Consider the following 23,110-nt stretch of genomic DNA (forward strand, 5'->3'; position numbering starts at 1 on the left):
AAAAAAAGAGCCCCCAATAAAAGTATTTTTTGATCCATAAAAGAATAATTAAAAGACAAAAAAATTTAAAAATTAAAAAACAAACCTGTAAACACATCAAGGTCTGATTTTTGATCTCTAAGGCATGTCCTTCAGTCAGGTATGATGGGGTGTCACTCTCTGGCCCCAGAGTCTTCCCTTTGCACTCCCTTGGGGGCTCTCTGCTCTGCTCCCACGGTTACTCTGCCACACGCTTTTAGTGGTTTGCCTCAGTGTCATGGGGTCCGTCCAGGCCAGTCTTGACACTGAGTCCCCAGTGTTGTCCCCCTTAGGGCCCTGGGCCAGCATGGGATGGCATGTCTAGTAGTGGGATCAGCCACATGATCCACTCTGTGCACTGGCTGTTCAGAGCAGGGATCTCGTCCTCTAGGCCTGGTGGGCCAGGATGCGCTCCACTCTCTCTTCCTCCCCCTTCATTTGCTCCAGTGTGCTCTGATCAGACATGTCCCTCTCCCCTAGCTGCAGCTTCAGTGCCATCCTCTAAAGTAAATTCTTCTGGGTGGAGGGGCAGCCCAATAAAAGTATTTTAAAAAGAAAGTAAATGTGTAGAAAAGAATGATAGCAATATATGCACAAATAGGTCTGATACAATTGATATATGGATTGTAACAAAACTTGTAAGAGTTCCCAATATAATGATCATTTAATTGAAAAAAAAACATGATTAGTGCTTCTGTGCAGGACACTGGCTTGCAGAATAGGATGTCTTTGGGCACATCATTCAAGGAGTTGGGTTTGCTGACCCAAGGATCTTAAGCTGAATGCCTTCCTATTGAGGATAGTAGCAAAGCGTACACCTTTGGGCCATTTATTATTAGAATTTACAAACATTGTAACATGTCCTAATCACTCAAACCTGAGTATGTCCACTGGCATGACAACTCATTAAATAGTGTAAACTATTTTGTCAATAGAGTGTTGTTGTCCAACCTATGGGTCCTTATTCAGCTTTATTAGCAAAGTACAATAAATTGGACACCAAGTGAAAGAAATAGAAAGGGACTTTATTGTCTGTGCAGACAAGGAGCAGTGTAAGGTCTCCTGACCCAAACACCATGGATTCCCCAAATAAGGAACACTCGGGCCTTTTATCCCCCTAGATTTCCAGGATTCTGACTTCTTCCCCCTCCTCCCTACCCTTTGTCCACAAACTCAGGTCCAGCTGTTATGCACTTCTGGATATTCTCTAAATGTACCTTTGGCTTAAAAAATGGGCCAGCAGTGTACAATGGGTTCCTTCCCTGCGATTCTCGGATCTGGAATCTGGGAAGACAGTTAGGTACAGATAACTGTTCCTTGGACTTATTACAGCATGAAGATAGCCCAGTTATTGCAGAAGGGACTTGTGATGGAATGCTGATGACAATGATATAAAGATGGCACATTTAGATCATAGATTCCCAAAGTTATTTGGCCTACTTATTTGGTCATAAACTCTAATGATGGGGATATTATCTCTAATATTCCCCTTTTCAGAAAAAAAAATAGTCTGCACCACCTGGCGATTAAAAAATGTTGTGCTATAGCCCACAATTCAAGGTATAGTGTTGCTATCTGCTTTTGCAGCCCCCATGGAATGTTTCCGTGCCCTTCAAGGGGCAGTATCACCCACTTTGGTAAATACGGATTTAGATCATAGAAGAGTGGGTAGCAGAGTAAGATACCAAATCATCTTAATGGGAGACATAGGGATATTGTCTCAGGGTATCCAGAGGTGATCAGGAGTGCTATAACTATAATGAATTATAATATTTTAAATGCTCTGCCAACTTCTTGATGTTAACACTTTACATTTGATTCAGTAAATATCAAAGAATCCATCTCTATTTTTTGTCATTTTATGCTATGCTTTTTGAGATTTTAAAGTTTGTGGGTGGTACAAATCATTAATGTGTTTGGCTGCTAACTGAAAGACTGATGGTTCAATTCCACCTAGAAGTCCTTCAGATCAAAGTCCTGGTGGTTTGCTTCCAAAAGATCTCAGTCACAGAAAACCCCGTGGTGCACAGTTCTACTCTTACACACACGGAGTCATCTTGAGTCCGGAGAGAAACTGGTTTTATTTGAGGTATGGGTTGAGCTACTAACCATAAGGTCAGTGGTTTGAACCCACCAACTGATCTGTGGGAGAAATATTGGGATTTCTACTTCTCTAAAGATTTAAAGTCTCAGAAACTCAAAAGGGCCACTTCTACTCGGTCCTATCATGTCACTTTGAGTCAAAATTGACCCAATGGCTTGCTTCTTTCAAATAGAAGGAAATTATTGATGAACAAAATTAAATATTCTCCAAATAGCAATAATACCTTGTCCTTTAACTTGGCTCTATCTTAATTTAAATGGGGGTTGTTTGTAGCCATTTCTACTGGTTTCTCTTTACTCCTCCCCCTTCCTCCACACATTATGATTTTGCTTAAAGTTAGTCTTCAGTAACAGCTTAATGAAATGGTAGGTCTTTCCAGAAAAAATATTTTTGTGATATTGAATAGCAAAAGTCATGGAAGAATGGAGTGCCACCCCCACCATTATATATTTATTCTCCTTAGTTAAGAATATGAATTCTTAATACCTTTCAAAAAGTTTTTGCAAATGGCCTTTCATACAAACAGCTTCCAAATGCTGATACAAACTTCTATTACTCAGTGATTATCTGCCTTAATGTTGGCTTAGGCAAAATTTGAATTGCTTTAAATAGATGGCAGGTTAGGACCTTTTAGAAAATAAGTCTTTGAACTGTGGCTGCACATTTTCAGAGACACCACTCTCTTCAATTTCCAAGAGACAATTATGTGGAAAGCCCGTTGAGGAAGAAGCAAAGAGACAATGTAGCAAATAATCAACCTGGAGCTATAATAGAACACACATCTTTAGCACTAGTCAATGTCTTGAAGATAAATTGTAATTTGCCTCTACCAGTTTATGTATTGGTTTAAATATGTGTTTTCATTCAAGGCAATTAAGGTCCTTAAAACTGAATAGTTCTGAGACACCTTTCTCAAAAGAGTGACCAGAATGTTTAAATGCTAATCGCCATCTACTTTATTGCTTCTCTTCGAAATCCCCAGCAAAATTCCTTCTAAGGGGACTTCTGAGCCCATTATGCTGTCTGGTGTGTGGTACAGGAACCCAAGGGTCAGCACCACTGCTCAGAAGCAACTGGTAACAGCTAAAAAATGCAGCTGATGAAAAACTCCCCAGTGGTTCTGCAAGCAGAGAATTAATGACTCACTGGAATCAGTAGGAGCCCTTCCTTCTAAATACTCATTAGTTTAAGCAGTGAGGCCTGATGTTATGCACACGACAAAGGGAAAAGGAGGCCGCCCCTCCCTATTGTCTATTTTGAACAGAATATGCACTTTTAACTCAAAGTGGTGAATGGTTTAAACACATCAAACCAACTATTCATCCATCTCCCAGCTTCCTGAGCATGGCTTTGCATCTGTATAAAGCCAACAATAGAGGAAATACTTGTCTAACTCCACTATAATATTAAAATCCAGAGTGGCTGATGGCTTGGTGAAAACACTTTCTCCTGTAGAAATAGTTCCACCAAAGTCATCTTCGTGTTTGGGCTTTCCTACGCTGACTGTAACACCACACTGAACGAGGAACTGGACCACATTTCTTTTGCTGATTCCTTCGTAATTGATGCACTGAAGGTGGAACCGGAGCTGCAGGCCCTTTCCGATGGAAGGAAAGATGCCCAGGTTTACCTTTGACTAGAGAGAAAGGGAACGGGGTGAGCCATGACAATTACATAGGGAATAAAGTTCATGTTCAAGAAGCTGAGTGTCATCCTGCCGGAATAGAGAAGATTTTATTCGGGGCCACGACAGGACTATGACTTAATAGTTTTTCACTGCTTTGTGAACGACAAGAGTACGAAAAATATTTCTATAAATCATAGAAACCTTTACTGGAAAATATCAAAACATAAAGCTATTGTTTCTCAAAATAATCTTTACCTAGCACTATCTACTTCCGAAGATAGCATTTCCACCTTTCTCACCCTTCCCAGGAGAATTTTGCATTCCTCCACTTCCGTGTGTGAAGGAAGTGAAACCAGCATCACAATAAAGATAGTGAATATAGTCACTGTACCAAACGTTCCTGTTCCTTTGTCATCCCTTTGTCACCGACTAAGTCTTACGAGGCGTGGCTAAGAAAAAACAGGAGCAGATGAAAATCTAATTGGAAAACTTTACTTTGGTTCATGAAGCAAAGAACAAGTAGGGGACTAAAGTTTTCAAGGCAAGCTCCCGAAAATGGGGATTTGCAGCTTTATGAGTAACACCAGGAAGTAAGTTGAAGGACTATGAATATGGAAGAGATTTCACAAGATCAGTCATGAATATCTATTAGGGTGGGGTTGTGACTCTTGACAGGATATGGCTTATCTTCCTTTCACATGTTTTCGAAATTGTTCTGATAACATCTTTTCAGCCTATTTTGGTCCCTTGATCAAAATATTTTCCTGGGTGAACCGAAGGCTGTGTGGGCCTTTTCTGTGCATGTTAGGTGGACTGGATCTGGTCAGATCCCATGATGGGATACTCTCCTGTGAGGGAGAGGGCTCCCCAAAGACAGGTTATCAGAATGGAAAGTACAGATTAGTTATGGACAATATATGAGGTATATAGTCTAACATCCCGTAACAACTCCTTATATCTTCCGAGTAGACTCCTTGAGCAAGCCGTGGAATTTACAACCTCGCACAGGGCTAAGCAGGTTGAGAAGCAGTCTCATTCCCTCCTCTTTCAATGGAGCTCAGGCGGAGCTGAACCTCAAGGAAAAGAAGGAGGTCACTCCCCCCAGCTGAATAAGAATGTTGATATGACAGGACTGGCAGGGAGGAGGAGTGGGCCAATATTCCCATTGGTGCGTCATTTGTAAAATAAACTGTAGTCTAGAAGATATAAATGTAATAAGTAAATTAAAAGACCAGGTCTAAAAATTATATGTAATATACGGGTCCTATCAGAGGGCAGAATCAGGAAATTGTGAGCAGGACTGACTTAATGGCACTCCGAACGTCTTGACTTATATTTCATTAGCTGACTTGTGTAGTCAATTAGCTGACTCTGCCCTTTCCACGGAGAAAAAGGCCAAGTTCAATATAGCTTATGAAGACCCATTATTAAATTTTGAACCAGACAAAGACAAAGATCATTAAGATTAGGAAGACTACCAACAGGGGGCTATAATGATGCCCAAAGATTTACAGAAATGAAGCTACTTAAATAGGATTTGGGAGAGAAGGCCAGCTCACAAAATTAGCAGATAAATACATCATAGTTACATTGGGCTTATAGAAAGAATGAAATCATAACTAGGATACCATGATTAGGATGCACTATTACACATAGAAACAGAAGATTGGCTCCGGGTCCTCCAACCAAGGGTATAACTCACGAATAGTTAGGTTTTCGCTCTTCTCTTTCCACTCTCTCCTCTCTCTGTGTCATCAAGTTGATTCGGACTCATAAAAATACTATAGGACACAGTAGAACTGCCCTTGTGGGTTTCTGAGACTAGAGTTTCACTGGAGTAGAAAGTCTCATCTTTCTCCAAGGGAGTGACTGGTGGTTTCGAACTGCTGACCTTATGGTTAGCAACCCAGCATGTCACCACCAGGGCTCTTATTCAGGCTCTACTACACCAAGTTTTATCAAGGGGACACTCAGGCAAGTCAATAAGGGTTAGGCTGCCTTCCCAGGGCTGGCTAGGGGAGTGGTAGCTATTTATTTTCAAACATCTATACTTGAGGACAAAGCTTTTCACAATTCTGGTCAGTGGTCAGAAAGCATTCAATGGAGGCTGAGTCTACGTGGGACACAACGTGGTTTTAAGACTCACTGTAAACTGTAGCGTTCTGCTTAGTGCTCAGAATTTACGTTCTAATACATTCCCCTCTAATCATGGATGGTATTTCACATCCATTGGCATGAGCTGGGTGCTTCTCCCATGAGGACTAGCTGACACCTTCCTTAGATGGCCACTTGTTTTAACACAAGATTTTAAAACTCCATATGCTGTTTTTCTAATAGCCCGGCACCATCGGATTTCTTCACCACATTTAGCTATTGCACGCATATATTGAGAGATCACCTTACGAGGAGGCTAAGTATTGAGTAGGACTGCATCATAAGAACGAATTGTTCGTAGGTTAGGGTTTATGCTTTAAGATGTGAGCTCAGAAGCCATTCACAGAGTATACCTTGTTTATACATCTGTGGTCCTGCTTCATAAAGAGCACGTTAGCTTCCTAAGAAATACTATAGATAATCTTCACTTGACATTAGCTAATGCTAATAAGAATATCATTATTTTAGTCCACAGTAGAGATGTAAAGCACTAGAGGGGAGAATATACATACGTGGTGTTAGGTGCTGTCGAGTCCACACCAACTCTGAAGATGGCCTATGCACCAGTCTCACAATTGTTTGGTTTTGACTCATTATTTTATATGTGTGCGAAGGCTTTTGGGCTAAAATGCATGAGAAGACTCACTTATACAAATAAACAACATTTATGTGATAGAACAACACAACTCAATACCTATGCAAACGCTGTACACCTTGCAAAGGCAGTGTTTCATTCTGGTGCGCACAGGGTAGCTATGGATTGGCACTGATTCGATGGCACCTAACAACTAAAAAGGCAGAAAAGAAATTCAGTTAAAAATACACAATTACTAAGGCAGTACAGGCAGGATTTCTCAATAGGGGTGTAGATTATAAAGAATTTACAGAACGATTTAGTCTATTTATTGACTAATTTCTATTCTTGACTTTTTTTAAACTCAGTGGTGATTTGGGAACAACATCACCTTCAGGAGTTCTGGAACCTTTGATTTAGTCTGGTTGGCACCAAGCTCAAGATATCAGTCCTTTTTATAAGTACAATCTAACTCATTATTCTGTTGGAAAATTTCATCCAGGTATTTTAGCATGTTCATAAAACAAAAGCTAATATGTAGATGACAAAAACTAAAATGGCATGCTTAACTCATATTTTAATTGATGAGAATTGTGAAACTAATGAAAACCTAAATAAAGTGAGTTTAAAATCTAAAGGAATATTACACAAAAATATCTCAAAACACAATGACAAGCCATTTGAAAAGGGATTCAGAGATAAAGTCAAAGCGTCAAGTTATTGAACACCTGAATCAAGCAGCTAGATTTAAAAAGAAACAAGGTAGCCATTAAAATGATTAAAATTTAAATCGATTGATTAAAAAACAATTTCCATGGATGTCGTAATGACCCTATGGGCAGAGCTGTCCAGTTGGCTCTCCAGGCCAAACCATTCATAAAATGTGCCATACACTATGTCTGTCCTAAAGCAATACAAAACATTATTTTTTTTAAGTTCCACAAACGGGATGAGGCACAGGTCAGTAATAAGTAAGTCAGGCTTTATGACTCCTCATGAAGTTTCGAATTGTCAGAATTTATAATAATCTGCAAAATGACACCGGAACATCAGCCTTTTCAAAACTATGTTGGTTTCGTGAACCTAAATCATTCTTGCCATAGAAGCCAGATTATCTAAAGAATGATTAGCGTTTCACACTAGTAATAAGATATCTTCTTGTTATTTCAATGGCAACAAACATTTTTGTTGATACTACTTAATATTAGAGGTCTTCTCTAAAACACTAAAAAGTATATGAACTTTAAATCGTAGCAAACATTTTTCATGTTTGCTCAAATTATATGCTACAAAACATAATGGCTGCTGACAAAGTCCAATGATTTTAAGTGTTTTTACTTTTACATAGGTAATCTGAATTTAGCTTTTAGAAGTTTTAAAAAGTGTATACAGTTCATTAAAATCACTCTACTCGTCTGAGTTGCAGTTGAAATCGACTCAGGGGCAGTTCATTTATTTGTTATTGTTGTTTTTTTGAAGCCCTGGTTTGATGATGTGTAGAGGAACTTCTGGCAATAGAATCACTTGATGAGTAGAGGCGGCCCACTTCTATGATACACCAAGGCCTTTAGGCACAATGGAAGTGCCACTTGATGCTTCGATGTTGTGCCACTAGTCCAGTGACAGTGACCATGAAACTAATTCCACTGTCAGTGTGGAGGGAATGAGGTAGGTCAAAGCAGAGAATGAAATCTTCTAATAATCTCTTGCCATTGCTACAGTTCAGAGACGCCAATGGTTCATCTCTCTGGATTTACATTGATCTGGATGGTCTGGGAGTTCCAGTAGAATGGCCTGGAAAGTCCAAGTCTTGTTCTTCTGACCTGGAATCTTCCAGCTGCTGTAGTCATTTGCACATTCAGTTCTGTTAGTAGGTCTCATCCCAAAAGAGTCATGTGGCACTCAGGCACATGCAAAAGGCCTCAAATTAATGTATTGTCTCAAGCTTGGCCCTTCATCAGCTGGAGAAAGGGCTTGTTGAGAGGCCTTTCTGACACTGTACTTATAACCATGTTCCTGTTGGAAAGCAGGCCTTTAGGGAGGGAGTTTAAACCTGAGTAGCTTTTTCATTGGCAACTACAAACTGCAGTGGGTTGCTATTTTACTATTATTGCCACCTAGGACTTCTTATAAGTGCTGAGAATCTGCTGAGTTAGTTCATTGCAAGTACGTTCTTGGGGGCCCTTCAATCTGAGTCTTCTGACATCAGTTGGGGCAGTAACTTATCCAGGTATCAGGTGGGTTAGCCTTAAACCGTGTGGGAAGGCTCGGGCCTTCATCCTTCCAATGACCACCCTGTTAACCTAGGCACATTGCTTTGTTTCCAGTTTAGGAGGGCCTTAGTTTTAGTGCTTGCCCTTTTGGAGGCCCCTGAAGACTGATACCCCTGGAGGCCAATCAGGTGAGTGAGGTACTTGTGTGCACTGCTGCTAGAAAGATCGCCTATGGTTTCAACTTCTGGTTCTACTTTCTTTCCTGGGTCTGATCTTTGATATTAAAAAACCTTTAAAAGCACAGGCTAGCAGTTGAGCTGTATTCATATCAAGTCTCTATTCCAGATTTCAAAGTTTTCTTCTAATATGAAAGGCACTCTGGCTGGTTGAGCCAGTTGAACTGCATGGCTTCGATCTGCTCCTCTTTTGGCTTTGTCTCTAAAACCATATGCATTGTTTTTCCAGGGTAAGCCGAGTGTTGAGTAAAGTCTGAAAACCACCTTAATTTGGGGTCAAAACAATGGAAAATTTAGATTAAAATTTCCTGAATTTTAACTATGTCTTCTAAATACCTCAGAATGTGGCTTTTCCAACTGTACAAGTCAGTGGCAGTAAGGGAACATGGACTTTACTGGTGGCCCCCAGATGATCTGGTGTCAGGACAGGGGTCTCCCAGAGAGGAATTGTCCCAAGGATGTCTCTACTGGGCTCTGTTCAGAGTCCAGCTCAGAACTGGTGATCTGGCCCTCAGCAGAGTGTCCCAGGAAGTGAAAAGGGCTCAGGGACAGGATGGCTGGTCCTGCCCTGAATTCCTTGTGCCATATTTAGGGCCTATGTGCTGGCTCCTGCTGGCACGAAGGGGGCAGCTGGGAGAGACCCAAAATGATTATATGGATCCTCTCCTGTAAGACAGTGGCACTAGGCTATTCTACAGGCATCTGGAAACAGATCTAACAAGACCTCTGGGCTTCTTTGCTACTGAAAAAACTCATAAAGGTTTCAACGTACATTTTTCATCCCATTTTCCAATTTCAGAACAGAAAGGTCTAAATAAAAAACAGTATCATCTAAGTGCTCCCTTTTGGGTTAACAGGGCCCCTATAATTTATATACTGTGGCTATATAGAATTTTATATACATATGTGTATATAAAATGAAATTATATATATATGTTACATGTATATGTATATATAATAAAATTATATATACATACTACATATTATAAATAAACCTATAAATTATAGTTTATAATTTCATAAATTAAAATAATGTAAACATATTTTAATTATAAATAAATTATTAAATTATTGTGACCACATGAAAACGTTCATATATACTTATATATGTATATGTTTGTGTGTGTGTGTGAACATTTTTCATAGGGTCTTAACTAAAGTATTGCCAATTTTTATGGAGGCATCCTAAAGGAAAAGTTGGGAATTCCCTGCTGATTCTTCATACCTAAGTTCAAATAGAAACTATCAAACAGATTCAAAATCAGATTCTGGCACCAGATAGACATAAAAGTGCCAACAATTTAAGTGTTTATATCTTGGGCTCAAACCTCAAATTCACAATGGACACTCAACACACCACAGATTCGTTTTTACCTGTACTAGATTACAGTTACCAGGATCACAGCTGGACTCAAATACTGGAGCCAAGTGCTCTAATACTGCAGTGGCTGTCCTCAAAGGAAAGTGTGCTTTAGCCCATGAGGAAGAAGCATGCCATCCTGTATAACTGAAGGATTAATCAATTCCATGATCAAAGGAGGGGAATGTGTCAAAGTCTGAATTCTGAACACAAAGTTTGCAGAAAGCTATGGATCACCATGGAAGTTCTAAATCCATATGGACTCTCCACATTGAGTTCTTTCTGACCATTGAGCAGCAATGGGGAAAGCTTGGCTCTTAGGCAGTGTTTGCCGGTGGATTACTACGACTCCCCTAGCCAGTCCAAAGAGAAGCAGCCTCTCCCTCAGGGACTTACCTAGATGTGTCCTCGGTGTTAATTAACAGGGGTACTAGGATTGCATAGTCATGAGTCATATTCTTCTTTCTATAGTCATGCCTGCAATTGTGATGTATTGCTTTTGTGACAGGTTCCTTTGTACTCCCATGTCCTATTTAAGTGACTTTTTTTCTGTAAATCCCTGAGTGCCTTGTGCTGATAGTTTCCCTCATCCAGACAAATTTTCTTTGTCTTAATAAATGTTCTCCATAAATTGCATTTAAAATATGGGATCTCTTTTGTTCCCTACAATAATAATTCATTTTATTTTATGGCTGATAAGTGGCCTATTTTATGGATATTCCGGTTTGTTTATCCATTCACATGTTGATGGACTTTTTGTTTCCAGTTCTTAACTGCTACAAATAAAGATGCTAATAACCTTCCTATACAAGTCTTTGTGTTGAGTGAGCTCACCAAAGTTAATTTAGGGCTCCTGATATGAGTTTCTGAGTATGCTAAATCTTGATCTGAATCAAAACTAATATCTGCATCAGAAATGTAACTAGTCATTCCTGCAACTCTCCACTGTTCCCTAAATGGTTACTTGGTAAATAATTTCCAAGAACAATGTAATTTTGCTTGCTGCTTAGGGAGTTTGGCCCAAACAATACTCACAACAACAGATGCTTGTTCAAAATAAATTTTAAAATTATTCATGTCCTCCCTTCAGGCCCTGTATTACTTTAAAGACCAGATGTACCCAATTTAATGAATGCTTTGTAACTAAACAACAACAAAAAAGAGACATTTTGGGGAGCAACTGTAATCTCTTACCAATTAGATGTATCCTCATTCAATTTTGCAACCACTATCTAAATGACAACAAAACGCTGAATTTTTACTGAACTTCTTTGTCTCTTCTCATTAAAACCTCTCTGAATGGTCTTTTCCTTGGGTCACTTCGCTTAGAACCCTCCTGACCTTGTGATTTCCAATCTGCAAGTAGCTTTGACTCTCAATAAAAGCTCTATTTTTAATTTTAGCCAGACTCTGCTGTTAAGTTCTAGGACTGTATGAATATGTGGTTTTATTTATCTTAGGTAGTACCTAGGAGTGAAATACTTGGATCATCTGGTTGGTTGGTTTCGTCAGCTTTATTCATGTTCTCAAAGAAGCAGTTTGTAGTTTCATGGACTTTCTCTCACATTCCTGCTTTCTGCTTCACCGATTTCTGCTCGGATCACTATTATTTTCTTTTTTGACCTACTTTCTATGGACAAAATTATAATGTGTGAGGTGAGATGAAAAATATAATGGATAGGATTAATGACTACAAAAGTCAAAGATTAGTAAAACTGAAAGCATAGCGATAGAAATTATCCAAAATGAAATACAAAGAACAAAATATTGGAAAAATAAATAAACAAGTCATTTGTGAGTTGTGTGGTAACTTGAAGTGCTCTAATACGTAATTTTAGCAGTAGGAGAGAGTAAATAAAGTAAGATGGGAAAATAATGGCCTAACCTTTTCCAAATTTTATAAATATTAATGTATGACTCCAAGAATCTCAACAAATCCCAAATACAGGAAACACAAAGAAAATTAGAGCAAGGAACATCATAAACCTCTCAAAACCAGATATTCAGAGAAAATCATAAAAGAATTCTCATGAAAACAGCACATTACATACAGAGGAAGAAACTGATTTTTTTGTTGGAAATAATCCAACCAAAAAGATAATAGACCAGCATCTTTAAGCAACGATACCTGAAGAACTGACAGCTCAGAATTCTAAAAGTATTGAAAATCGATTTCACAGGTGAAGGAGGAATCAAGATTTTTAAAGCTATGTTGTTTTCAGGTGCCATTGAGTCCGTTCTGACTCAGTGACCCTGTGTGCAACAGTCATGCCCGGTACCATCCTCACAATTCCTGCCAACTTTGAGCACATTCTGTTGGCCACTGTATAAATCCATTTCATTGAAGGTCTTCCTTGCTTCATTTTTTGCAGACCCACAATTTTACCACACATGTTATCCTTATCCAGGAACCCATCCTTCCTGATAACATGTCCAAGGTACATGAGACAAAGTCTTGCCATCCTTGCTTCTAATGATAATTCTGGTTGCACTTCTTTCAATGCAGAATTACTCACTCTTCAGGCAGCACATGGTGTATTTAAAATTCTTTGCCAACACCATGATTAATATGCATCAATTCTTTGGTCTTTTGAGTTCATTGTTCAACTTTTACATGCATATAAAGTAATTGAAAATATCTTGGCTTGGATTAGGCTCATTTTAGTCTTTAAAGGGACACTTTTGTGCATGTTAATGCTATAAAGAGATCTGTTACAGCAGATTTGCCCAATACAAATTTTGACTTCTTGACTGCTATTTCCATGGGCATCAATTGTGGCTTCAAGTGAAATGAAATCTTTGACCACTTCAGTCTTTCCTTTGTTTAGCATTTTGTTGCTTATTGGCTCAGTTGTGAAGATTTTGGGGTTTTTTTTCATGTTGAGGTGTAATCTATATTTAAAACTGTAGCCTTTTATCTTTTCTAGTAAGTACTTCAAATCCTTGATTTCAGTGAGCAATATTGTGGCACCTGCATATCACATGTTGTTAATGAGCCTTCCTCGAATCCTTATGCTTCATTTTTCTTCATAGTTCAGCTTCTCAGATTTTTTGCTCAACATACAGATTAAAGAAGTATGGTGAAAGGATCCAACCTTGGTGCACACCTTTCCTGACTTAAACCATGCAGTTTAAGTTCCCCTTGTTTTGCTCAAATGACTGCCTCCTGGCCTTTTATAGGTTCTTTGTGAGCGTAGTTAAATGTTTTGGAATAACCAGACTTCTCAATATTATCCATAATTTTTTATGATTCTCACAGTTGAACGCTTTTGCATAGTCAATATGGCACAGGTCAGCACTTTTCTAATACTCTCTGCTTTCAACCAAAATAGAAGCATTCATTAGAAGAAATTCTTTCCTGGTTTATCTATAGAATCAATGCAATGTCAATCAATTGTGAGTAAATGCTTTGTAGAAATTGACAGAGTGGTTCTAAAAATTGACATGAACATGCAAAGATTATATTTCAAGCTAAAAAAATTACTTAGCTAAAGAATTGTGCCACCAAACTAATGAGGGAATAATACCAGTTTTAAATAAACTCTTCAATAAAATGGAAAAAGAAAGAAATACTCCCAAACGTATCCTATGAGTTGAGCATTTTTCTGATGCAAAACTAGGGGAAAGAATCAGAGGAAAAGATAGCTACAGATCACTATTATTTATGAATGCAGATGCAAAATTCCTTAAGAGGATTTCTAAAAATGGATATGACTAAATAGGGTTGTTCAGGAGTGCAGATTGATTTAACATTAGAAAAATAAAATAACAGATTAAAAAGAGAACACCAAATATCCATCTTAATAGATTTAGGAAAAGAACATTTCAGTAAGCTAGACATAAAATGAACTTCTTTAGCATGATAGAAAGCATCTACAAAGAACTTACAACTCAAATCATGCTTAGAGTTGAAAAACATGCTTCTCTCCAAGAGCAGAAGGAAGGCAAGGATGCACTCCATCACCACTTCTGTTCGCCATTGTACTACACAGAATATAAGAGTACAGATGGCAAATAAGCACTTGTCAGAATGTCCAACATAATTACTCAGTAGCAAACTGTAAGTTAAACTGATGCCCCAAATGCCCTTCCTATATATGGTTTCCAAGACTGTAACTCTTTATGGGAGCAGAGAGCCTCTTTCTCCCACGGAGCGGTTGGTTTGTTTGAACCTAGAGCCGTCTAGTTGGTTAGTAGTCCAACACCTAATGTGTAGTGCCATGAAGGGTCCTTAAGACACACCTATTGTTTTTCAGTGCCATCAAGTTGGTTCCAATTCATAGAAGACATAGGCACAAGAGAACGAAACACTGTCCAGTCCTGTGCCATCCTCACAATGGTTCCTGTGCTTGAACCCACTGTTGCAGCCACTGTGTCACTCCATCTCACTGAGGGCCTTCCTCTTTTTCACCGCCCCTCCACTTTGTCTAGCATAATGTCCTTCTCCAGGGCCTGTTAGACCACAACGTTAGTAAGGAGGATGTGAAGCAACCAGGAGAATGTAAACTGGTACAAGCACTTTGGTTTGTATTTGGACAGTTTCTTAAGAAGTTAAACACACCATCTCTTAGCCATTCCACTTTCAAATATTTACCCCCCAAATGAAATCACGTGCCCATATGAAGACTTGCACACAAATGTTCATCTGCAGGTAAATGGGTACACTCACAAGGTGAACATTTTGTTTGTATACTAAATTGGAGACACACTTGCAATAGAGAATTAAGGCAGGAGCTCTCTAAAGTTAGAGGGAAATATGTGCAAGCATCTCCTAAGGAATTAGAAAAAAAGTTTAAAAGGATAAATTGAGTAGTCCCATATGTATGAAAAGTTATGAAAATATTAAATAATGTAAGCATCTGGAGACAGAATTTTTATAAGTGAGATCATTCAAATTCTTATCATAAAGATTATTATATGCTGTTCAAAAAGTTACAGAGCACATCAGATAACTAAAATGCTGAACAAATACAATAGGAGCCCTAGTAGGCTGAAACCTGCACGGTCGGCAGTTCAAAAGTGCCAGCAACTCCAGAGGCGATTAAGACTGGGCTTTTCACTCTCAACCGTCACAGTCTCAGAAATTGACAAGGGGTTAAGTCAGCACTGATTAGATGGTAGTGAGTTTGGCTTTTGGAAGCAAAGTCATGTATGCATTGTTTCCCTTCCATTGGGGTGCACATTTGTAGTCCCATGTGGTTTTTGTTGTTGCTTTAAGAAAAAGTCACTCTCTTTTTGTTTATTATTTTCTAATGTGTTTTTAAATCACGTTTTTATATTGTTGTTCAATAAAGGTTTTTATGAGGATGTAGCAATATTTTTCACTTCCCCTTGTGTGTATTACAGATGTAAAATATCTTCGTAGAATATGTGCATATATAAAACATATTTATATACAAAATATATCCAACACACACACATACATATATCATATAAAAAACAAAGAAAAGTGATTTGACCCCACTAACAGCAGTTATAATTGGAATTCACAATCAGTTTCAAAGCATTCTTTTCCTTTCTGGACTCCTTGACATTGGCTCCCTTTTCCCCTCCGCAAACCCCCTACCATTATCCTCCCCACCCCAGAAACCCTTATTCTACTTGCTGTCCCTATAGGGTCATCAGTCCTGGGCTTCATATGCCAAAACACAGAAAAACATGTAACACAAATTCAAGAGGGTGAGCACCAGTGACATAACACATATGAGATAAACCCCAATATGAACAAATTAAAAACAAAAATAAAAAATACAGAAAATGTTGAAAATTAGATCTGGTCCAATGCGCATCAGTGCCGAGGTGGGGTATGGGATCAACTGAAAAGGTTTTTTAACTGTTCACATCAGGTTTATCCCTTTGATCTTCTATAGTCATCTCTCCAATGTCCTCTCTTTAGTAACCCCTTTACTCCCATCCCTCAATTATGGATAGGGGGAGATCACTGGAAGCTTATTTCATATGTCGTTCCCACAAATGTATCTTGGGCTCCCACTGTCATCCACAGTCTTCTGCAAACCAGATTTTCACAATTTAGGAGCTAATACTTGTCTCACCTGATAATATGTCCAAAGTACATGAGATGAAATCTAGCCACCCTAGTTTCTAAGGAGCATTCTGGTTACACTTCTTCCAAGACAGATTTGTTTGTCCTTTTGGCAGCCCATGATACTTTCAATATTCTTCACCAGGACCATAATTCAAACTCATTGGTTCTTCTAGGTTCTTCCTAATTCAATGCCCAACTTTCACATGCTTGTCAGGCTGTTAAAAATACCATGACTTGATTCAGGCACACCTTAGTCCTCAAAGTAAAATCCTTGCTTTTCAACATTTGAAGAAGTCAGGTGCAACAGTTTTACCCATTTGCTCTCTTGACTGCTGCTTCCTTGAGCATTGTGGGTGCATCCAAGCAAGATGAAATCATTGGCAACTATAATCGTTTCTCCACAGAGATGTTACCAATTGGTCCAGTTGTAAAGATTTCCATTTTATTTGCATTAAGTTGTCACTACAATCCTTGATCTTCATCACAAAATGCTTCAAGTCCTGCTCAGCTCCAGCAAGCAAGCTTGTATCATCATCTGCATATAGGAGATAGTCTCCTTTCGACCCTGATGTTTCATTCTTCATAAAGTCCAGCTTCTCAGACTATTTACTCAGTGTACAGGTTGGATAACTCTGATTAGAGGATATAACCGTGATGCACACCTTCCGTACTTTTAACCGTGCAGTATTTATTAGTTATCCATTATTGATCCCTGTACAGGTCCTGCATGAGCATATTCATCTCAAAGTTATCCCTAGTTCGTTGTGGTTCATACAGTGGAATACCTTGGCATAGTCAATAAAACACAAGTGAACATCTTTCTGGCATTCTTTACTATCAGCCAATATTCATCTATTTAGCTCAATGAGCTCTAACAAAAGACTTTTCTAGATTTGCATTAAAAACAAACAAGCAAAAACAACTAAAAGCAAGCTTCAAAGGATCCAACTGACTCCAAGTAACTTAATGTTACACCAGAACAAAATTCAATACTATTTGCCTTAGCTACCTACTGGCCCTATAACAAAATACCACCAAGTGAGCTGGCTTTAAGGTATACTACTTTATTTTCTTAGTTTATGAAGCTAGAGTTTCAATCCAGGCGCATCAACTCTGGAAGAGGGTTCAAGGTTACTTGTCTTCTTCAGCTTTACATAGCTGCCGCCAATCCTTGGTATTCCTTGGCTTGTAGGTGCATCTGTTTCTATTGTCTGTCTTCATCCTTTGTGTGTGTCTGTGTTTATTTTTCTCTTTTATAAGACATCTCTCCAAAAGTATTACATTTAAGACTCATACTGTCTCAATATTACAAAAGAAAAGCCCTATTCTTAAACAGGGCACATTCACATGTTACAGGGTTAAGACTTCAACATAAGTCTTTGAAGGAGAGAGTTTGATAAATAGCACTTTAAAGGGGAATAGAAAAATACAATATTCAACAAAATAATATGAAAAGTATTCAGCAAAGAATGAAATATTCTAAGGCAAGTGGAAGCAAGAAAATATGACCTGAAACTTCAATTAGTAGAAACAAACCCAGGAATAAGATTGTTGATAGTTAAGAAAGCACAACATAAAAAACTGCTAATATAAATATTCTCTACTTATATACATTTAAGGAGGCAGAGGAACTCCTGAATATGATGATGAGAGAAGACAGTATATACAAATAGGAAAGAACTAGAAATTCTAGAAATTAAAAAATAGAATATAAGAAAAAAAACACCAGATGCAATTAACAAAAGATTGGACATCACACTTTGATGAGATTAGTGAATATCATTACTTATGTGGCTACGAATCCTTTGGACTCCATTATGACTTTATACTGATGGTTTCTCTAACCTTTGTCTTCTTTAAGACTTAATGAAGGGGCCTGTATAAAATAAACAAAGAAGAGAACTGAAAGAAATATAATATAAGGCTATAATTCTATGTCCAGCAAGCATGTTATTTAAAAAATCAATGCAAAAGAGACTTTTGAATAGCAGACAAAAGCTAAAGGAGCCCGATTGGCACAATCATTAAAAATGTTGTTAACTGAAAGGTGGGCCATTTGAACCTATTCGATGGTTAGATGGGACAGAGGTCCAGCAATCTGCTTCATGAAGACTATAACATGGGAAACTTGATGGGGTGGTTTCACTTTGTCATCTAGGGTCACCATAAGCCTGAATGAAATTCATGGGACACAACAATAGACCAAACTAAGAAAATGTATCATCAGTTTACCTGTACTACTAAAAACTGTTACATCAAAATATGCAGACAGAAAGAAAATAAAGCTTACTGAAAATTATAGGAATTTATCGACAAAATTATCTACAAAGTAGTATGTGTCATCAATAATAAATATACAAAAAATCCATTATTCTAAAATTTAATTAAAATAAAATTACTGTTTAAAACAATAAGAATATATTATGAGCTATGACATCTGTGAAAGTGAAAAGTAGCCCAACAGCATCACAAGACGAGAGAGGAAAAATCGGAGTTGGTGAGGTTCTTACATTATACATAAGTTGGAATTATATTTTTTTAATTAATTTATTGGGGCTCATACAATTCATCACAATACATAGATCAATTGTGTAAAGCACATCTATACATTTGTTGCCCTCATTATTCCCAAAATTTGCTTTCCTCTTGGGTTCCCGGAATCAGCTCATTTTCCTTTTTTCCCCTCCCCCTCCCTTCCTCCTCCCTTCTCCCCCATGCACCCTTGATAGTTTATAAATTATTATTTTATCTTATATTACACTGCCCGGCGTCTCCCTTCACCCACCCCTCTGCTGCCCGTCCCCCAGAGAGGAGGTTATATGTAGCTCCCTGTGATCCATTCCCCCTTTCTACACCCCCTTTCCCTCCTGGTATCGCCACTGTCACCCCTGGTCCTGAGAGGTTCATCTGTCCTAGATTCCCTGCATTTCCAATTCCCGTCTGTACCGCTGTGCATCATCTGGTCTAACCAGGTCTGCAAGGCAGAATTGGGGTCCGGGTAGTTGGGGGGAGGAAGCATTTAAGAACTAGAGGAAGGTTGTGGGTTTCATTATTGCTATACTGCACCCTAAGTGTCTCATCTCCCCACTACCCCCTCTGCAAGGTATGTCCAGTTGTGCATAAGTAAGTGTGGAATTATATTTTTTGAATGTAGACTGCCATTGGTTAACAATATGTATGCATTGTTGACCATAGAGCCTACTATGGTCGTCACTAGTCACATGTACCTATTTAAAATTAAATAAACTTTAAAATTCATTCTCTTAGTCACATTAACCACATTTCAAATGCTTATAAACACATGTGCCCAATGGCAACTTTGCCAGACAGTACAGATAGAGAACATTCCGATCCTTGTAAAACATTCTTTAGGATGGCACTGCCATTAAGACAATCACTTAAAAGGGATATAACTAATACTCCACTTTTAGAAATAAAAATGGAATTCCAAAAATCCAAAATATGGATTAAAATAGAAAGAAAAACAAAGAACCAGTGGGGGAAACAGAAAACATATACCCAGATGGTGGATTGAAATACAGACATTATAAAATACATATATAAATATAGAAGTCTAGAACTTCAATTAAATTTGTCAGATTGGATAAGATAATAAGACTCAACTACAGGACACTCAATTTAAATATAAAGGATATAGTTATGTTGAAAGTAAAAGGATGGAAAATAATATACAAATACAAATTAAAAAGAAAAAGATTGTTCCTGATAGGTAAACTATAAGTAGCTAAAGTAATGACTTATTGGGAATAAAGGAGGGGAAGCTGCAGGGGAAAGCATACAAGGAAGAAAACCTTCTAGAATGGATTGTCATGATGATTATTCACCTCTTTTTAATATGACTGAACTTTGGAAGTGTATGATATGTAAATTATATTTCAATAAAACTATTTTTAAAAGATTGTGTGGTTTAGATTTCAGAACCATGTATATTCCCAGAGGTAAAGAGGGATATTTTATACTGATGAAGTGCTGTATTAATTAAGGGTTTTAAAAATCATAATTATGAATGCATCTAGCTAGAGTTCAAAGTACATGAAACAAAGAGAGAATTATAGAATTTAAAGGAGAAATGAATGGGTCCACAATTATGCTTGGAGGTTTCAATACTCCCTCGCAGTAACTGATACAACAAATAAAATTTAGAAATCAATAAAAACATTGAAAACTTATAAAGTTCTATCAATGAAGTAGACCTAATTAATATTTATGAAGCACTGGCACAATAGGCTAAGCATTGAGATGTTAACTTCAAGGTTGATGACTCAAACCCACCAGCTTCTCCATATGAGAAACATGAGACTGAATATTCCCATTAAGGTTTACAAGGGGGTACCCCTCCCCAAACCCGATGCTTTATTTGTTTTTTGGATGTGAGGGGGATAGTGCATTTGGAGTTCAGTCCACTAGGTCAGACTGTTCATTAAGCTTTCTATTTAGAAGTTCTGAAAAGATTGCATAACAGTATGTGGCCCAAAAAGGCCTGACTCGTGGCAGACGGGGAACTGGTTTTGCCACCATGACAATGTACTTACTCACACAACCATCTCAGTGTGCCAGTTTTGGGCAAAAAACAGCAAGCCCCTCTTGCCCCACACATCTTACTCACCTGACCTTGCTCCGTGATGCTTCTTTTTGTTTCTGTGAATTAAGAGGGAAATGAAAAGACAGCAATTTGACGATGTAGTGGAGGTGAAGAAAAAAAAAAGGGGGGAGGGGGAGGCAAGTGCTGTCAGTATCCAAGCAGATGAGTTTGAAAAATGTCTTCAAGAATGGAATCGCAAAAGTGTAAAGGAGAACACTTTGAAGGTGATTAGGTTGCCTTGTTAAAAAATTTAAATACAAAGCTTTGAAAAAAAATTCTGTTTTCTTTTGGGTACCTTTTCTTATAGTCTCAGAAACCCTGTGGAGCAATTCTACCCTGTTATCTAAAGTCACTATGAATTGGAATGAACTCAATGGCAATGGGTTTGGTTTTCTTTTGTGTTGATAAACTAACAGTAGAAGAATATATATTTATTTCAAGTGTACATAGAACATACTCATGCACCCTGACTGATAATGCTCTGTGATATAAAAGTAGTCCAAAAAATGTAAAAGAATTAAATTATATGCGTTATGTTCCTTAACTAGATGAAAAATTACTAAAAACAATAAAAACAAGGTATGTGGAAAATCTTCAAATAGTTTGAAATTAAACAGATGATTCCTAAAGAACTCACTGGTCAAAACAAGAAATCACAAGTCACATTAGAAAATAGTTAACTCAATGAATATATAACATTTGTGGGATGCAGTGCTTAGAGAGAAATTTATGGTATTCAGATCTACTAAAAAGAGGGAAGCCTCCAATTTCAAAGAAATTGAACAATTAACTAGAAACTATTGTTGAATAAATTCTCAAACTAACAAGATTGAGATATTCTATAAGACAAGTGGCCCAAATATTTAATATTTTAACACTATTAATATCTTTTTTTCATGTGGATTCCCAGGTTGACATACAAAGACTTCTTTCCTGACTTGGTGTTTGGTCTTCCACTGATATACCTCATACAAGGTCACCATATGGAAGAAGCTTCTGAACTTCCTTTGGTAGTCAAAGATGGAAGACTAAAAGAAGACAAAGGAAGCTGTTTTGCTTATTACTATGCTCAAGGCCTGGAACAATATCAAAATTGCCTATGCCTCTCAGAGAATGACACTTAGTAAGGTCAAAATGAGAAATTGTCATTCTCTCAGGGGAGCGGACCATGTATTATCTATAACGAGGACAATGGCATCATTGAGGCATTCAGAAACATCCTTGGGATTGCTTTGCTTACCGTAAGCAAGTTCAAAATTGGAAACTTGCTGCTCACCAACATGTGGATTGTTTCTGCATTCAGAATAGAGGTGCTTGTTGAAAACTGGATGACCTGTATGGCACTTGGTGTAAAACTGCTACCCTGAAGAGTAACTGCAATGTTCTCATGCAGTTCTCATGATCATTAGGGATCTGGGCAGAATCTTGCGAAACCCTGGGTTTCAAAGAGCCGCCCCAAACAAAAAGAATCATCAGAGTCACGAAGACTCACTGAAAAGCCTGAGAATCATATTGAAGCTAAAAGCAAAGAAGAAATACCCTTACTCACCAGGCCACGAAGCACAAGCTCACTGCACCTATGGCGGCAGCAGCACTAGAAGTCAAATCAGATGCGATGGAGGTTCCCGGCTAGAAAGGAGAAGGAAGGAGGAAAGAAAGCTACTAAAGGGAAGAAGCTGGAGAAGCCTGTGATGGTAAAGAAGGCTTCAGCTAGCACGAGACTAGCAACTGAAAAGAACCAGCCAGCAGAAAATAAACCCACCACAAAAGAAAAGAAACCTGCTTAAGTTGGTTTCTTCCATATATTACAAATAACTTTGGACAATTTGTCATGAATAAAGACCAGATTAAAGAGGCAATGGGGAGTGGTGCAGGGGTGAAGAACCAAAATGCTGCCAAGATCAGGAAAGTCAGAAAATACAGAGCTCAAAACTGAAATCAAACCCACTACTTCATGCTGACTCACAGTGACCCTATAGGAGAGAGCGAAGCTGCCTCATAGGGTGTCTAAGGCTGTAGATCTTTATAGAAGCAGGCTACCACATCTTTCTCCAAGGGAGCTGGTGGTGTGTTGGAGCAGCTGGTGGGTTTGAACAGCTGATTTTTGGTTAGCAGCCCCAAATGTGAACCTCTGTGCCACCGGAACTCCAGAAAGAAGACAGCAAAACCCAAACC

At 38.2% G+C, this 23,110-nt stretch overlaps 1 pseudogene; it reads left to right on the plus strand.

The window, feature by feature from the left end:
• Positions 1-21,831: 21,831 nt before the first annotated feature.
• LOC115868996 lies at positions 21,832-22,722 on the plus strand (annotated as a pseudogene).
• Positions 22,723-23,110: the final 388 nt, after the last annotated feature.

Source organism: Echinops telfairi, unplaced genomic scaffold (assembly GCF_000313985.2).
Source record: "Echinops telfairi isolate 266 unplaced genomic scaffold, ASM31398v2 ScPeMD7_19;HRSCAF=73, whole genome shotgun sequence".
NCBI classification, from domain to species: domain Eukaryota; kingdom Metazoa; phylum Chordata; class Mammalia; order Afrosoricida; family Tenrecidae; genus Echinops; species Echinops telfairi.